The sequence below is a fragment of the Phyllopteryx taeniolatus genome, chromosome 19 (genome assembly GCF_024500385.1).
Source record: "Phyllopteryx taeniolatus isolate TA_2022b chromosome 19, UOR_Ptae_1.2, whole genome shotgun sequence".
Lineage (NCBI taxonomy): Eukaryota > Metazoa > Chordata > Actinopteri > Syngnathiformes > Syngnathidae > Phyllopteryx > Phyllopteryx taeniolatus.
In genome coordinates this window covers 5,690,940-5,705,304 of record NC_084520.1, presented here as the reverse complement: position 1 = coordinate 5,705,304, position 14,365 = coordinate 5,690,940, and the positions used below count along the sequence as shown (strand labels likewise).

Genomic DNA, 14,365 nt, shown 5'->3' with positions numbered 1-14,365 from the left:
TGTAAGTGAAAAAAGGTTTAAAGTCTGTGCTAAATGCCCCGTGCACCATGAAAATACACCTTAAAGAAACATCCATCCATCCATTTTCTGAGCCGCTTCTCCTCACTGGGGTCGCGGGCATGCTGGAGCCTATCCCAGCTGTCATCGGGCAGGAGGCGGGGTACACCCTGAACTGGTTGCCAGCCAATCGCAGGGCACATACAAACAAACAACCATTCGCACTAACTTTAAAATAATTAATCAGAGGTAAAGAAGGTAAAGATGTTCTCGCTGTTCTTAAACAATCGGCAATGGCTGTCCCAAAAGGAAGAGCTTAAGTTTAAGTCTTAAGTCTTTTAGTAAATAGAAGGGAAAAAAAGCCACCTGTGCCGTTCTTTGCTATTCTTTGAATGAAAGAAATCCTAGTTCTGATAAAGCTGCTGCGTGGCATGTCATTGTTTAGCTACTCAGTTGCTTCTTGTGTTGTTAGTTAGTTAGTTAACCCAATACAAATGATACAAAATCTAAAAAGTACAATGTATGACACTGAATCGCTGTGATGTGATAATTTGTCACAATTGAGGTATTGAGGTTTAAAATGCAAGCTTAGCACCTTTTAAAAAAGCTTGACGGATTGAACACATCCTACTTTCCAACCTGGGATGTAGAACCATTATACGAGTGCAATGCATTGAACCTGACCCTGAGTATGTTCTTTTGGCTCTTGTTTCTTTTCACTGATTTATTGATGCTGTATGGATCCGCTCCAGCCGTGTTTGGTGCATGCAGAATATGAAGGGGACTGAGAAAATCAAATGAAAGAAGCAAGATACTGGATGAGAAAGGCTGAGAACTTGCTAGAAGGTTGTTTTAACGTCATTTATTTCCAGTTATTTTCAAATATTTTGACAAAATACACGATACAGCAAGAGTGGTTGGCATGTCTGTCTCAGTCAGGATATCTGGGTTTGAATCTTCGTTGGAACATCTGTGGAGTTTGCATGTTTTCATTGTGCTTGCGTTTTTTTCCATCCATCCATTTTCTACCGATTATCCGAGGTCGGGTCGCAGGGGCAGTACCTTTAGCACCCAGACTTCCCTCTCCCCAGGCACTTCATCCAGCTCTTCGAGGGGGATCCCGAGACATTCCGAGGCCAGCTGAGAGACATAGTCTCTCCAGCGTGTCCTGGGTTGTCCACGGGGTCTCCTCCCGGTGGGACGTGCATGAAACACCTCACCAGGGAGGCGACCGGGAGGTATCCGAATCAGATGCCCCAGCCACCTCATCTGGCTCCTCTCGATGTGGAGGAGCAGCAGATCTACTCTGAGATCCTCCCGGATGACCGAGCTTCTCACCCTATCTCTAAGGGAGAGCCCAGACACCCTGCGGACGAAACTCATTTCGGCCCTTTGTATCCGGGATCTTCTTCTTTCGGTCACGACCCACAGCTCGTGACCATAGGTGAGGGTAGGAACGTAGATTAACCGATAAATTGAGAGCTTTGCCTTTTGGCTTTACTCCTTTACCACAACGGATCAATAGAAAATCCGCATCACTGCAGACGCTGCACCGCCTTTCGATCTCCCGTTCCATTCTTCCCTGACTCGTGAACAAGACCCCAAGATACTTGAACTCCACTTGGGGCAGGACCTCATCCCCGACCTGGAGAGGGCACGCCACCCTTTTCTGACTGAGGACCATGGTCTCAGGTTTGGAGGTGCTGATTCTCATCCCAGCCGGTTCATACTCGGCTGCGAACCACTCCAGTGAGAGTTGGAGATCATGGCTTGATGAAGCCAACACAACCACGTCATCTGCAAAAAGCAGAGATGCAATTGCGGTTTTTTTTGTCCAGGTCTTTCGGCTTTCTTCCCCATTCCAGAAACATGCTTCTTATGTTAACTGAAGTTGGTGTAAAAGGTTGTTTGCCCTGTGATTGACTTACTTTAGCTGCTAAATTCTCCACTTTCTTCACAAGCCAATCGCTTTCCCATTTGATACTGAACAGGTACCGCATAGGAAAGGCCCAGAAGGTTTTATGTTAATGCATTCTGCAGCCACTCTTAGTGGAATGACAGTACCCACTTTTGCACTGCCAATCTTGTGGTATGGCTCTGTTGCAGCTATTTTGCAGTATGTTAGGTTTGATTTTAGATTCATCCTTTTTTTTAATATATATATGTACTGACGTTCACGCTACAGTTTATTGGAAGTAGTTCAAATCAGACAATATGCACAATTAGCATTTTCCTTATACAATTGTTTACCATCCATCCATCCATCTTCTACCGCTTATCCGAGGTCGGGTCGCGGGGGAAAAACAGAGATAATTTGACAGTTGGAGAGAGTTTGTGAACAAGTCATGATGTAGTCAAGAGGAGAGAGAGTAAAAGGACACAGACAAGGATATGGCATTGATGAACAATGATGGTTGTTAAACAAAAGCATTTGCTGCCAAACAGCCACCCCCTTCCCTCACTATGTGGGCTGCACAAAGACAACGTCACGATAGGACTGCTGCAGTTTCTTTTCCTGGGTTCTCCTACATTAGCAGGATTGTCTTCCAAGTACAAGAAGGTCATCAGATTGGCTGTAGATTATCAGTGCGATAGGTCATTAATACGCCATTGACAGTATATAGAAACACTCCTATTTATTCACTCCATAATGAAATGATAATTTTATTCATCATTAGTGAGGAACTTTCCATGAAAAGAATATACATTTTTAAATGGGTCTAGCAAAATTGACCTAGGACTGAACTCAAATTAAAAAGCAGAATCTCAGAGTAAAAAACAAAAACCAAAACAACAACATTCCAAGACAATGGTGATTTTGCCGTAATGCATTCAACTAACATGGGCATAAAAAGCATTTTGTTCTTGCTAATCATAAAATAACTCTACATGAGTAATTACGCATTGCAATCTTTGTAAGAGCTCTCAGTCAGTCACAACACCGCAAAGGTTGCAGTCATTACGGCGGTCATGGGGGGTCAGTAACACATGAACTGAAACTTCAGTGCTGCTCCTTTTTATCACATTGATAAAGTTGATGAATAGCAGATCAGTTCTGGTCTCGACTGGTTTTAAAGGAAAACCCCGAGTCCTGCCAGTCCAGGACCGAGTCAAGACCAAGACTTTTGGGAGTTGAGTCCGAGAGAAGCAAAAGCGAAGCAAAGCAAATTTATTTATATAGCGCATTTCATACACAAGGTAACTAACTCCAAGTGCTTTACATAATTAAGAAGACCAAGAGCTTCAAATTATGGTCTCAAAACCAAGACTGGTCTCGAGTGTTACAACACTAATACAGGCGATCCTTAGTTTACAAGGCAATTCAGTTCCTACGACGGCGAAATAACCAGAATGCCATTATCATCACACTAGTGATACACTTTCCTTGCTCAATAACTCTCCATACGTGTGTTTTGTTATGTCCTAAATGTATATTTTGTCATAGTGGCTCTTTGTTGTCATACTAGAGGGGCTCCAGCTACCAGAGACAAATTCTTTGTGTGTTTTATACTTGGCCAATAAAGCTGATTCTGCTTCTGATTTGTACGTAAATCGGAATGTCTAACACCAACCTACACTAACGCCGTAGTAAAGTGAGGACAAATCCAGCGTCTAGTCCATCTTTTGTCCAAAGTCAACGGGAATAGGCTCCACCTCCTCCAGTGGTAGAGAAGGTGGCTGCATTGACAGTGTCCCGACATATTTGGTATTGCAAGCATAATAAATGAAAAAGAAAATGTTTTGGGGCTGAAGCACAACATATTGAACATCAGTTATTAGAATGGAATGTTTTTCATACTCATAAAGTGTTATACAATGATAGGGAATTGAAATACTGAATTGAAATAATTAACATGCACTGCTTCATGGTTCACCAACAAGCTATAATACTATTCGCCCACTTCAAGTAAGTCAACACCTTTGTCCTCTCTATCCAGCCTCCAATAGTTAAATATAAAACAATGTCAGTCTGTTGCTAGAAAAGAAGAGTTGTTCACCATAATGGCGGATAATATGAGCAGATAAGCATTGGAGTGGGTTGCTAGTGGAACGTGTTGCTGATGAGAGGCTTTCAATCAGATTCAGCATGAAAACACTCCATCTGTCTTTTCCCCGTGGCTCTTCATTCCTCCACTTCTGCTAAGTGACTAGACATACACTTACTTTCACATTATCATGCTTTTTAACATTTATGCATTGACCTGGACTGTTCATATATTGTTTGATGTACAGTACACCCACCAGCCACAATATTATAGCTAATATTATTTTAAATATAATTTTGATACATGTGCTGCAGAGTAGGCAGCAGGGTGTCCTAGTGCTTAACGCGTCTGCCTCACAGTTCTGAGGTTTGCGTGGGTGTTTTCCGGGTACTCCCGCTTCCTGACATATTCCAAAAACATGCATCTTAGGTGAATTGTAGATTTTAAATTGTCCATAGGTGTGAATGTTATTCTGAATGGTTTCTTGTTTGTATGTTCTCTGTGATTGGCTCACAACCAGTCTCGGGTATACGGGGCCTCTCGACCAAAGTCAGATGGGATCGGCTCAGAGAATAGCAATCTATTGAGGACACGCAGTAAATGCAATGGATGGATGAATGGATGTTACACAGTGATGGGTGCCACAATTATTACTTTCATTTCATTTTCATTTACCTTTCATTTGCTGAGGCATGTCTCTAGTCTGACAGATTGGCTGTCAGTCGTGGAGGTGAATATGGTGAAAACATTGTGTGACTAGGGCAAAATCACAGGGAAGGACAGGTGAGAGGTGAGTTCCGAGTTGGTGTACAAATGACAGGATATTACATTTGCAGTAGAAAGCCTGTTCAATTAGTCCAACAGCAATGACAGTTTGGATGACAGTTACTGTAAATGATTATAAAAAGGCATTGATATGGTTGTTAAAGGGATGCAAAAGTTGACAGAAAAACATCATTTTTCAGTTTAAACTAATACATATGGAGTGAATCGGTTCCAGGGCCAAATTGTTGCCTTTGTAAAAACCTTATTAACAGTAAAAACAATATTGTAAATGCAAATGTTATGTTATGCGAGTGTAAAAAGAAGTTAATCACTGTACAATAAAACTAAATAAAATTCTTCATCCAGGTGATGCTTGCCGAGTGTGGAGCATTTAAAAAGAGAGGGAAGACACATTAACAAACATTTTTAGCTGTTATCCCTGTTGGTGTAAAAAGAAGTGACGCGCTGTACAATTAAACGAAGGAAAAAAAAAAAAAAAACTCACGCTGTGATGACACATGACAACTGATAATGAAAACTTTCTATCAGGATATGAAGTACTAATGTATAGCATGACATTAGGCATAATGCAATTTTACACCACTTTACAGTCATATTTTTCCCCCCCAAAAATGTGTTGAATTCATTCAGTATTTTTCTTTCATTGCTTGAGTGCTCTTCCATAGATGGAGTCCAAATACCCTTTCAGATACTCTGGTAAAGACAAATTAAGTGCAGTGAATTTGCTAATCAACAAAGTCATGGTCAGAAGAAAAAGAAGCTCTTAAACACGAAAAGAAATCATCAGTTATTACATCATGTCTTGAAATAAACATTGTGTGATCTTAGCGTGCAGCTACACCAGGGGTGTCAAACTCATTTTTGTCACGGGCCACATCGTAATTACGGCTTCCCTCTGAGGGCCGGTATGACTGTGAACCCATATAAAGGAATTATCACCGCACGACAAATTGACTTTTAAAATCAGAAGCCTATGAAACATTTTTCAACTAGTACATTTCTTTTCAAAGGGGGTTTGGTAACAAAAAATGCTTGTGATATGTCAACGTTATTACAATACTACACAATTAGCTATTTTGATTCGCTTTCGCGGGCCACATAAAATGATGTGATGGGCCACATCTGGTCCCCGGGCCAGCAGTTTGACAGTTGTGAGCTACACTCTCCTCAAAAACATCTTATCTGTTAATCCATACCAGCCACACTAAAAGATCAGCTTTTGTTTTGTCATCATTGTGACAAGATCAACAGCTTTCATATGTTATCACTTCAACATAGACAGTGGTTTGGCAAATTTCTAGGACCTCTATCACGATATGGGGTTAATTTCTATGTTTTAATGAACACAGTTAAATTTTATTTTATCCATTTAGATACTTTGAGAGCGTTTGACATATTTGAGTAATTTATACTGAACAAAAACATAAACACAGCACTTTTGTTTTTCATGAGCTGGACTCAAAGATCTCGGACTTTTTCTATGTACACAAAATGCTTTGCTCAAATGTGATTCAAAAATCTAAAGTGAAAAATCTAAAGTGAAAGATCTTAGTGAGTGAGCACTTCTACTTCCACAGTTGTGGCATATCAAGATGCTGATTAGATTTTTGGCACAGGTGTGCCTTCGATTGCCCACAATAAAGGCCACTCTAAAATGTGCAGTTTTACTACACATTACCACAAATGTTGCAAGTTTTGAGGGAGCGTGCATTTGGCATGCTGACTGCAGGAATGTCCACCATAGCTGTTGCCAATTAACTGATTGTTCGTTCTCTACCATAAGTCATGGTGCGTTTATATTTTTGTTAAGTATTAGTCCCTCTGGTGACTCCTTCCTTCTACACTTGACAAAAAAATAAAAAATAAATAATTCTTCTTTATCGCCAAAATAATGTGAGTGTAAGTTAAAACTAGATAGACAAGACAAAAAAAGACAGCTTAAGGACCAGTGAGGTTAAGCATGAACTGTGAAACACTTCTGATCTGCACTTTGTCTATTTGTCCATGTGTGTGGTTACTTTCATTAAGTGTGTTCCAGCCCTTGTTGCCTTTGTTTTTTCCGAAGTGTGTCATGCACCCCATATTGGGACGTGTTCACGCTCTGCAGCCTACACACTCAGCTACACTCCTCTCGAAATGCATTGGAACAGTGAGGCTTTCTTTATTTTTGTTGTAGCGTGCATCTAATGCACAACTAAATACATATTTTGACAGAAAGAAAGTTTCTCCTTTCAGTCTTCTCTTTAGCTGGTAAAATGTATGCTCTATAGGGTCTTTAAATCTTTCACTTATTGCGCCCAGTGAACTTGCCGCAAGATAACGAATCACCAGTTTGGATCAGTTTGGTTGACTCTTTCTTTGAATTGGCAGTCAAAATGTTTCTCCAGACTTCTGAGTTCATTTTACTGCTGCCATCATGTTACATCAATGAAGATTAATGAGCCCGTCCCAGATTAATTAAGGCAAGCCCAAGCTGTGACATTACCTCCACTGAGTTTCACAGATGAGCCTGCATCTTTGGAATCATGAGCAGATCCTTTCCTTCCATCATTTTAGGAAACGTTTATTTCTGTGTCATCAGTTGATGAAATGTAACTTTTGTGTCGCATCTCTGTACTTTTTGGCATATTCACATCTCCTAGTGAAGCCACTTTTGTTCATAGTCTTCTGTGAACAGAACTCCTTCCCTCTGGAGATTGTTGTTCTTGTCGCCAACAGTTTAACTGCTCTCAAAATGATTCTGTCATCCACAGCTTTTGTTTTCTTTGGTCTACCCATTCAATATTTGGTATGCCAGTGTTTTTTCTTCCCTTCTTCACGCCATTCCAGATGCTTATACATCCTGTGGCCAGTATTTGTGCAATGGCTCTGATTGACCTTCCATTTCCTTTCAATTTCATTTAATCTTCACAATTTCTTGTTTTTCACCCATCAACAGCTCTCTTGTTTTTGTGTTGGTTACATCTCTAACGAGTATAAATGAAATATCACAGACACAACCTAAATCAAAGTCCGAGCTTTGACATCCAGTGTCATTTATTGTTTGAATAATCAATGAAATAGGACACTCCTGGACACCAAAAGACATGTAGGTTGAAACAAAAGGTGCTAAGTTATGAATCGGATCCAGCCATACTATAAATGCCTGATAATAAAATATTGATTTCTTGTCTCATATGGATGTTTTCATGCAGACAAGTACAGTAAAAAATAAGGAATTGGTTCACTCTTCCAATACTTTGGGAGTAGTCTACTGTATTTTCTTGTGTGGGTGTGTGTGTGTGTGTGTGTGTGCGTGTGTGTGTGTGTGCACGCGTGCGTCTCTGTGCGCATTTGTGTGTGTGCGCATGCGTGCGTGCAGGCTTCATGTCTTCCAGCACCTTTCATCGCATGATTTATTTGGATCTCATTACATTTTCCTGAGTTTGTCCTTGCAAGGATCTCTTCACATTAAGCAGTGCGCATAAGTATCCAATTAGTATGAATGACAAGATGCTAAACCTTGCCTTTTATCCTCAACCTCAACTGTGTGGAACTGCTTCTTTGGCTGAAGTTGGGAGTTTTCTGCACGCAAACTCATTTCTGTGTCAGCCTTGCCGGCCACCCCTCATCGCACTCCCCTCCATCAGTGCGATCAACATGATCAGTGCACAACTTTCTGTCATTTCCGTCATTTCTTTAGCACACAACTGAAGAGTTTTGTTTAAGCACACCAAACATCATCAGGCACTACTTACAGGGGTACCCAATGTCCTAACTGACTATTTTCTTTGAAAATGAGTCATTCATCATCTAATTCTAAGGTTTGTTTGGTAAAGTAATGTTAATGGGTGACCAATTATAGAATCGTAAAAATATTGCTCTCGATTTGGTGCTGCATTAAACTTCAGATTTTATATTGGAGTTTAAAATAAAGAGAAAAAAATTTCCTCACAATTCCTAAGCAGATACTTTACTACACATTTTGCCTGCGGTTTTCTATGATTGTAACGTCACACAGTATAAGTCTCAGGTACAAACTTTCTAAGGCCATCCCTTTTCAGTCTTTAAATTTGAGGTTCACATCCACAAAATTGTTTTTTCAAAAGTATTTCCCGAGACACATAAAATGTTATCAATTAAAAAAAAAAAAAAAAAACATCAATGTTTTGAGGATTTGGAGAAGGCGTTTGACCGTGGCCCTCAGGGAGTTCTGTGGGGGGTGCTTTGGGAGTATGGGTTACCGGACTCCATGATACAGGCTGTTCGATTCCTGTGCGACCAGCGTCCGAGGCAGTAAGTCGGATTTATTTGGACTCCACCAAGGCTGCCCTTTGTCACTTATTCTGCTCATAACTTTAAAGACAGAATGCAGCCCTATGGGGGGCACAAGCCAGTGCAAACTGTAGGCCGGTCCCATGCCCGGATAAATGCAGAGGGTTGCTTCAGGAAGGGCATCTGGCTTAAAACTTTGCCAAACAAATATGAGCGTTCATCCAAAAATTCCATACCAGATCGGTCGTGGCCCGGGTTAACAACGTCCGCCACCGCTGCCGTCGACCTGCAAAGCTCAGTTGGAAATTCAGCTACTGTGGGTCGAAAACGAAGAGGTGGAAAGTGGGTTCTTTGGCAGAAAGAGAAGAGGAAAACATAGAGCCTTGAACTGAATGTGGGGACTTTGAATGTTGGGACAAAGACAGGAAAATCTCGGGAGTTGGTTGACATGATGATTAGGAGAAAGGTTGATATATTGTGTGTCCAGGAGACCAGATGGAAAGGCAGTAAGGCTAGAAGTTTAGGGGCAGGGTTTAAATTATTTTACCACAGTGTAGATGGGAAGAGAAATGGAGTCAGGGTTATTTTAAAAGAAGAGTTGGCTAAGAATGTCTTGGAGGTGAAAAGAGTATCAGATTAAGTGATGAGGCTGAAACTTGAACTTGAGGGTGTTATGTATAATGTGACTAGTGGCTATGCCCCACAGGTAGGATGTGCCCTAGAGGTGAAAGAGAAATTCTGGAAGGAGCTTGACGAAGTAGTTCTGAGCATCCCAGACAGAGAGCGAGTCGTGATTGGTGCAGATTGTAATGGACATGTTGGTGAAGGAAACAGGGGTGACGAAGAAGTGATGAGTAAGTACGGCATCCAGGAAAGGAACTTGGAGGGACAGATGGTGGTAGACTTTGCAAAAAGGATGGAAATGGCTGTGAACACTTTTTTTCCAGAAGAGGCTCGAACATAGGGGATAGGTAGAAGCACGAAGGTGGGTTACATATTGTGCAGATGATGTAATCTGAAGGAGTTTACTGACCAGGTTTGACACTAAAGAAGGAGAAAAGGATCTAAACAGGTTGGCCAGACAGAGGGATAGAGATGGGAACGATGTGCAGCAGGTTAATTAAGGATAGAGATCGAAATATGTTGACTGGTGCCAGTAGTGAGCTAGCTAGATGGAAAGAATACTTTGAGGAGTTGATGCATGAAGAAAATGAGAGAGAAGGGAGAGTAGAAGAGGCAAGTGTGGTGGACCAGGAAGTGGCAATGATTAGTAAGGGGGAAGTTAGAAATGCATTAAAGAGGATGAAACATGGAAAGGCAGTGGGTACTGATGACATTCCTGTGGAGGTATGGACGTATCTAGGAGAGGTGGCTGTGGAGTTTTTGACCAGCTGGTTCAAAAGAATTCTAGCGGGTGAGAAGATGCCTGAGGAATGGAGGAAAAGTGTGCTGGTGCCCATTTTTAAGAACAAAGGTGATGTGCAGCGCTGTGGGCACTATAGAGGAATAAAGTTGATGAGCCACACAATGAAGTTATGGGAAAGAGTAGTGGAGGCTAGACTCAGGACAGAAGTGAGTATTTGCGAGCAACAGTATCGTTTCATGCCTAGAAAGAGTACCACAGATGCATTATATGCCTTGAGCATGTTGATGGAAAAGTACAGAGATGGTCAGAAAGAGCTACATTGTGTCTTTGTAGATCAAGAGAAAGCCTATGGCGGAGTACCCAGAGAGGAACTGGGGTAGTGCATGCAGAAGTCTGGAGTGGCAGAGAAGTATGTTAGAATAATACGGGACATGTACGAGGGCAGCAGAACAGTGGTGAGGTGTGCTGTCGGTGTGACAGACAAATTTAAGGTGGAGGTGGGACTGCATCAGCCCCTTCCTGTTTGCAGTGGTGGTGGATAGGCTGACAGATGAGGTTTGACTGGAATTCCCGTGGACCATGATGTTTGTAGATGACAATGTAATCTGCAGTGAAAGCAGGGAGCAGGTGGAGGAACAGTTAGAAAGATGGAGGCATGCACTGGAAAGCAGAGGAATGGAGATTAGCCGAAGTAAGACAATATATGTGCATGAATGAGAGGGGTGGTGGGGGAAGAGTGAGGCTACAGGGAGAAGAGATAGCAAGGGTGGAGGACTTTAAATACTTGGGGTCAACCGTCCAGAGCAAAGGTGAGTGTGGTCAGGAAGTGAAGAAACGGGTCCAAGCAGGTTGGAACGGGTGGAGGAAGGTGTCAGATGTGTTATGTGACAGTAGAGACTCGGCTATGATGAAGGGCAAAGTTTATAAAACAGTGGTGAGGCCAGCCATGATGTACAGATTAGAGACAGTGGCACTGAAGAGACAACAGGAAGCAGAGCTGGAGGTGGCGGAAATGAAGATGTTGAGGTCCACTCTCCGAGTTACCAGGTTGGATGAAATTAGAAATGAGCTCATCAGAGGTACAGCCAAGGTTCGATGTTTTGGAGACAAAGTTAGAGAGAACAGACTTCGATGGTTTGGACACGTCCAGAGGAGAAATAGTGAGTATATTGGTAGAAGGATGATGAGGATGGAGCTGCCAGGCAAGAAAGCTAGAGAAAGACCAAAGAGAAGGTTGATGGTTGTCGTGAGGGCAGACATGAGGGCAGTTGGTGTTGGAGAGGAGGAAGCAGGAGATAGGCTTACATGGAAAAGGATGACGCGCTGTGGCAACCCCAAAAGGGACAAGCCGAAAGGAAAAGAAGAAGAACCTTTAAAGACAGAATTTATATGTGCAGCCAAGGCATTGAGGGGTTCTCGTTTGATGCATTCGGTGATGTATCTCTGCTTTTTACCGAACCTTTTAGGTTCTTTTGGCTTCAACAAGCTGCGATCTTCAACTCTCACTGGAGCGGTTCGCAGCTGAGTCTGATTCACGGTTGGGATGAGAATCAGCACCTCCAAATCTGAGACCATGGAACTCAGTCTGAAAACGGTAGAGTGCCGTCTCCAGGTTGGGGATGAGATCCTGCCCCAGGTGGAGTAGATCAAGTATATTGGGGTTCTAGTCACAAGTGAGGGAATAATGGAGCAGGAGATGGACAGATGGATTGGCGCAGTGTCTGCAGTGACCGATGTGTCGTCGTGTGGAAAGAGCTGAGCCGAAAGCTGAATCTCTCGATTTACTGGTTGATCTACGTTAATCTACGTTCCCACCCTGACAAATGGTCATGAGTTGTAGGTTGTTACCAAAAGAAAGAGATTGCAGATACAAGGGGCTGAAATTAGTTTTTCCCGCACCCTCATCCGGGAGGAACTCAGAGTGAAGCTACTGCTACTCCACATTGAGAGGACCCAGATGTGGTGGCTGGTTAGGATGCCCCAAAGACGCCTCTCTGGTGAGGTGTTTTGGCCAAGCCCTACCTGGAGGAGTTCCCGGGGATGACCCAGGAAACGCCAAAGAGACTACGTCTCGCGGCTGGCCTGGAAACACCTTGGGATTCCCCTGGAAGAGCTGGACAAAGTGGCTAGGGAGGGGGAAGTCTGAGCTTCTCTACTAATTCTGATGCCCCCGAAACCTGACCCTGGTTAAGCAGAAGAGGATGTATGTAGAGATGGATAAAAACATCAGTGGACCTCAGAACTCTTTTGTGTTTCAAACCTTTAATGTTAATGAGATTTTCTTCAGGTTCAAAATTTTATTTTTGAATTTTTTTGGTGTAATTATTTTTTAAAAGTGCCAGTCAATTTGTTTTCAACCTAAATGTGACTAATTATTCCAGTTACAGAACAACGACATGCTAAAATGTACTTGCTTTGAACTGGTGTGGATGTTTACTATGTTTACCTTCCCTGCCTGGTCTCTAGGCATTGGTCAGTGATGTATCTAAGTGGCATGCATCATGAAGGGCTTGCAAGAGGACACTCACATTCATCATTTCAATACAGGAGTTTCTAGTGCACACAACCACACACACATGCAAGTGCACCTACGCCGCTTGCATGTGTTGTACATTTATGGACAGATAGACTTGCAGTGTGTGCGAGGAGGGAAATCCTTCGCTCGCACACCCCGTCAAGCTGCACATGTGCTCCACATATGCTCCACAGTGCAAGAAGAGACAATGACAAAGTCTGATCAAGACACACACACACACACGCACACACACACGCACACACACACACGCACACACACACACGCACACACACACACACACAAAACATTCCGCAGTGCTCTTGATCTCTGTCCTTCTAACCTCTCATCACCTCCTGTGAGCCTTCAAGGAGCTCCTGCAAAGACTGTTAGGAGTCTCCAGACTCATCTCAGGTTACTCTTTTGTCTGCTGCTGACGCCACGTTTCTCCTCTCCTCTATCGACGACCCCATTGGGATGCGTGCACGCATCCCTCTGCTTCTGAAGGCTGATTGTCCAAGCGTGCGGGTGAATACATGCGTGTTTATCAGGCCCGCAAACATTGCGTGTGTGCTGCGCTCCATTTACAAGCGCAAACACATGCACTGCTGTCGCGCTCCATTGAGCTTCGGAATCAAAGGATATTGTTTGCCAGAACACATGCATTGCATTTGTTTCCGAACGCAAGAATGTAGATATGATTTGGCTCATTAGGTCATCAATTACTATTAGCCCAGTAATAGTGGGAGAGTATTTTGTAACGTACACAGTACATCGTTGGTTAAATAACATCGCAATGATGTCCTGTCAGAGGAGGTTATTTTTTTAACCAACTTTTCTTTTTTTCAATATTTAATTACAAGTTCCAAAAATTCCCGATGCCCGTGCACTCACACCCTAATAAACAAAAACCAACTTAAATCATAATTTTTTTTTTTCTGTCAGCACAGTGGTTGCCTGTTAGAGTGTCCTACTCACAGTTCAGAGGTTGTGGATTCGAATCTGGGCTCTGGGCTTCATGTGTGGAGTTTCCATGCTCTCCCTGTGCTTGTTTTTTTTCTCCAACATTTGAAAAACATGCAAGTTAATTGAAGAGTCTTAATCGTCCTTAGGTATGAATGTGAGTGTAAATACTTATTTGTACACAGTATCTGCCCTGCCCAAAGTCAACCAAAAACAAATCAAGAGACAAAATGATCATGAAAATCATGAATATCTTTTAAATGGTATATGATATTTGAACATACTGTAATTTGTATTTGTATGTAGTGCTAAGAAGCTGTAGTCTGAAACCAAATTTCTCTGTCAGATCGTTTCAGATCAGTTTGTATTTTTGTAGTGGTTACGTATTTATCATTATACATCACAAGATTTATCATGTTTTTTTTTTTTTGGGCGGGGGGGTTTCACTTATTGATTTGTAAGATGAGTTGACTAGAGTTGACTCCGTCATCTGCCCGGTGA

General features: G+C 42.3%; 1 protein-coding gene across 1 annotated transcript in view; it reads left to right on the top strand.

Annotated features, from left to right (window-relative positions):
• The window catches only part of cacna1g (calcium channel, voltage-dependent, T type, alpha 1G subunit), a 256,127-nt gene that overhangs the window by 111,048 nt on the left and 130,714 nt on the right, over positions 1-14,365 (top strand). The gene's annotated exons all lie outside the window — the stretch shown is intronic.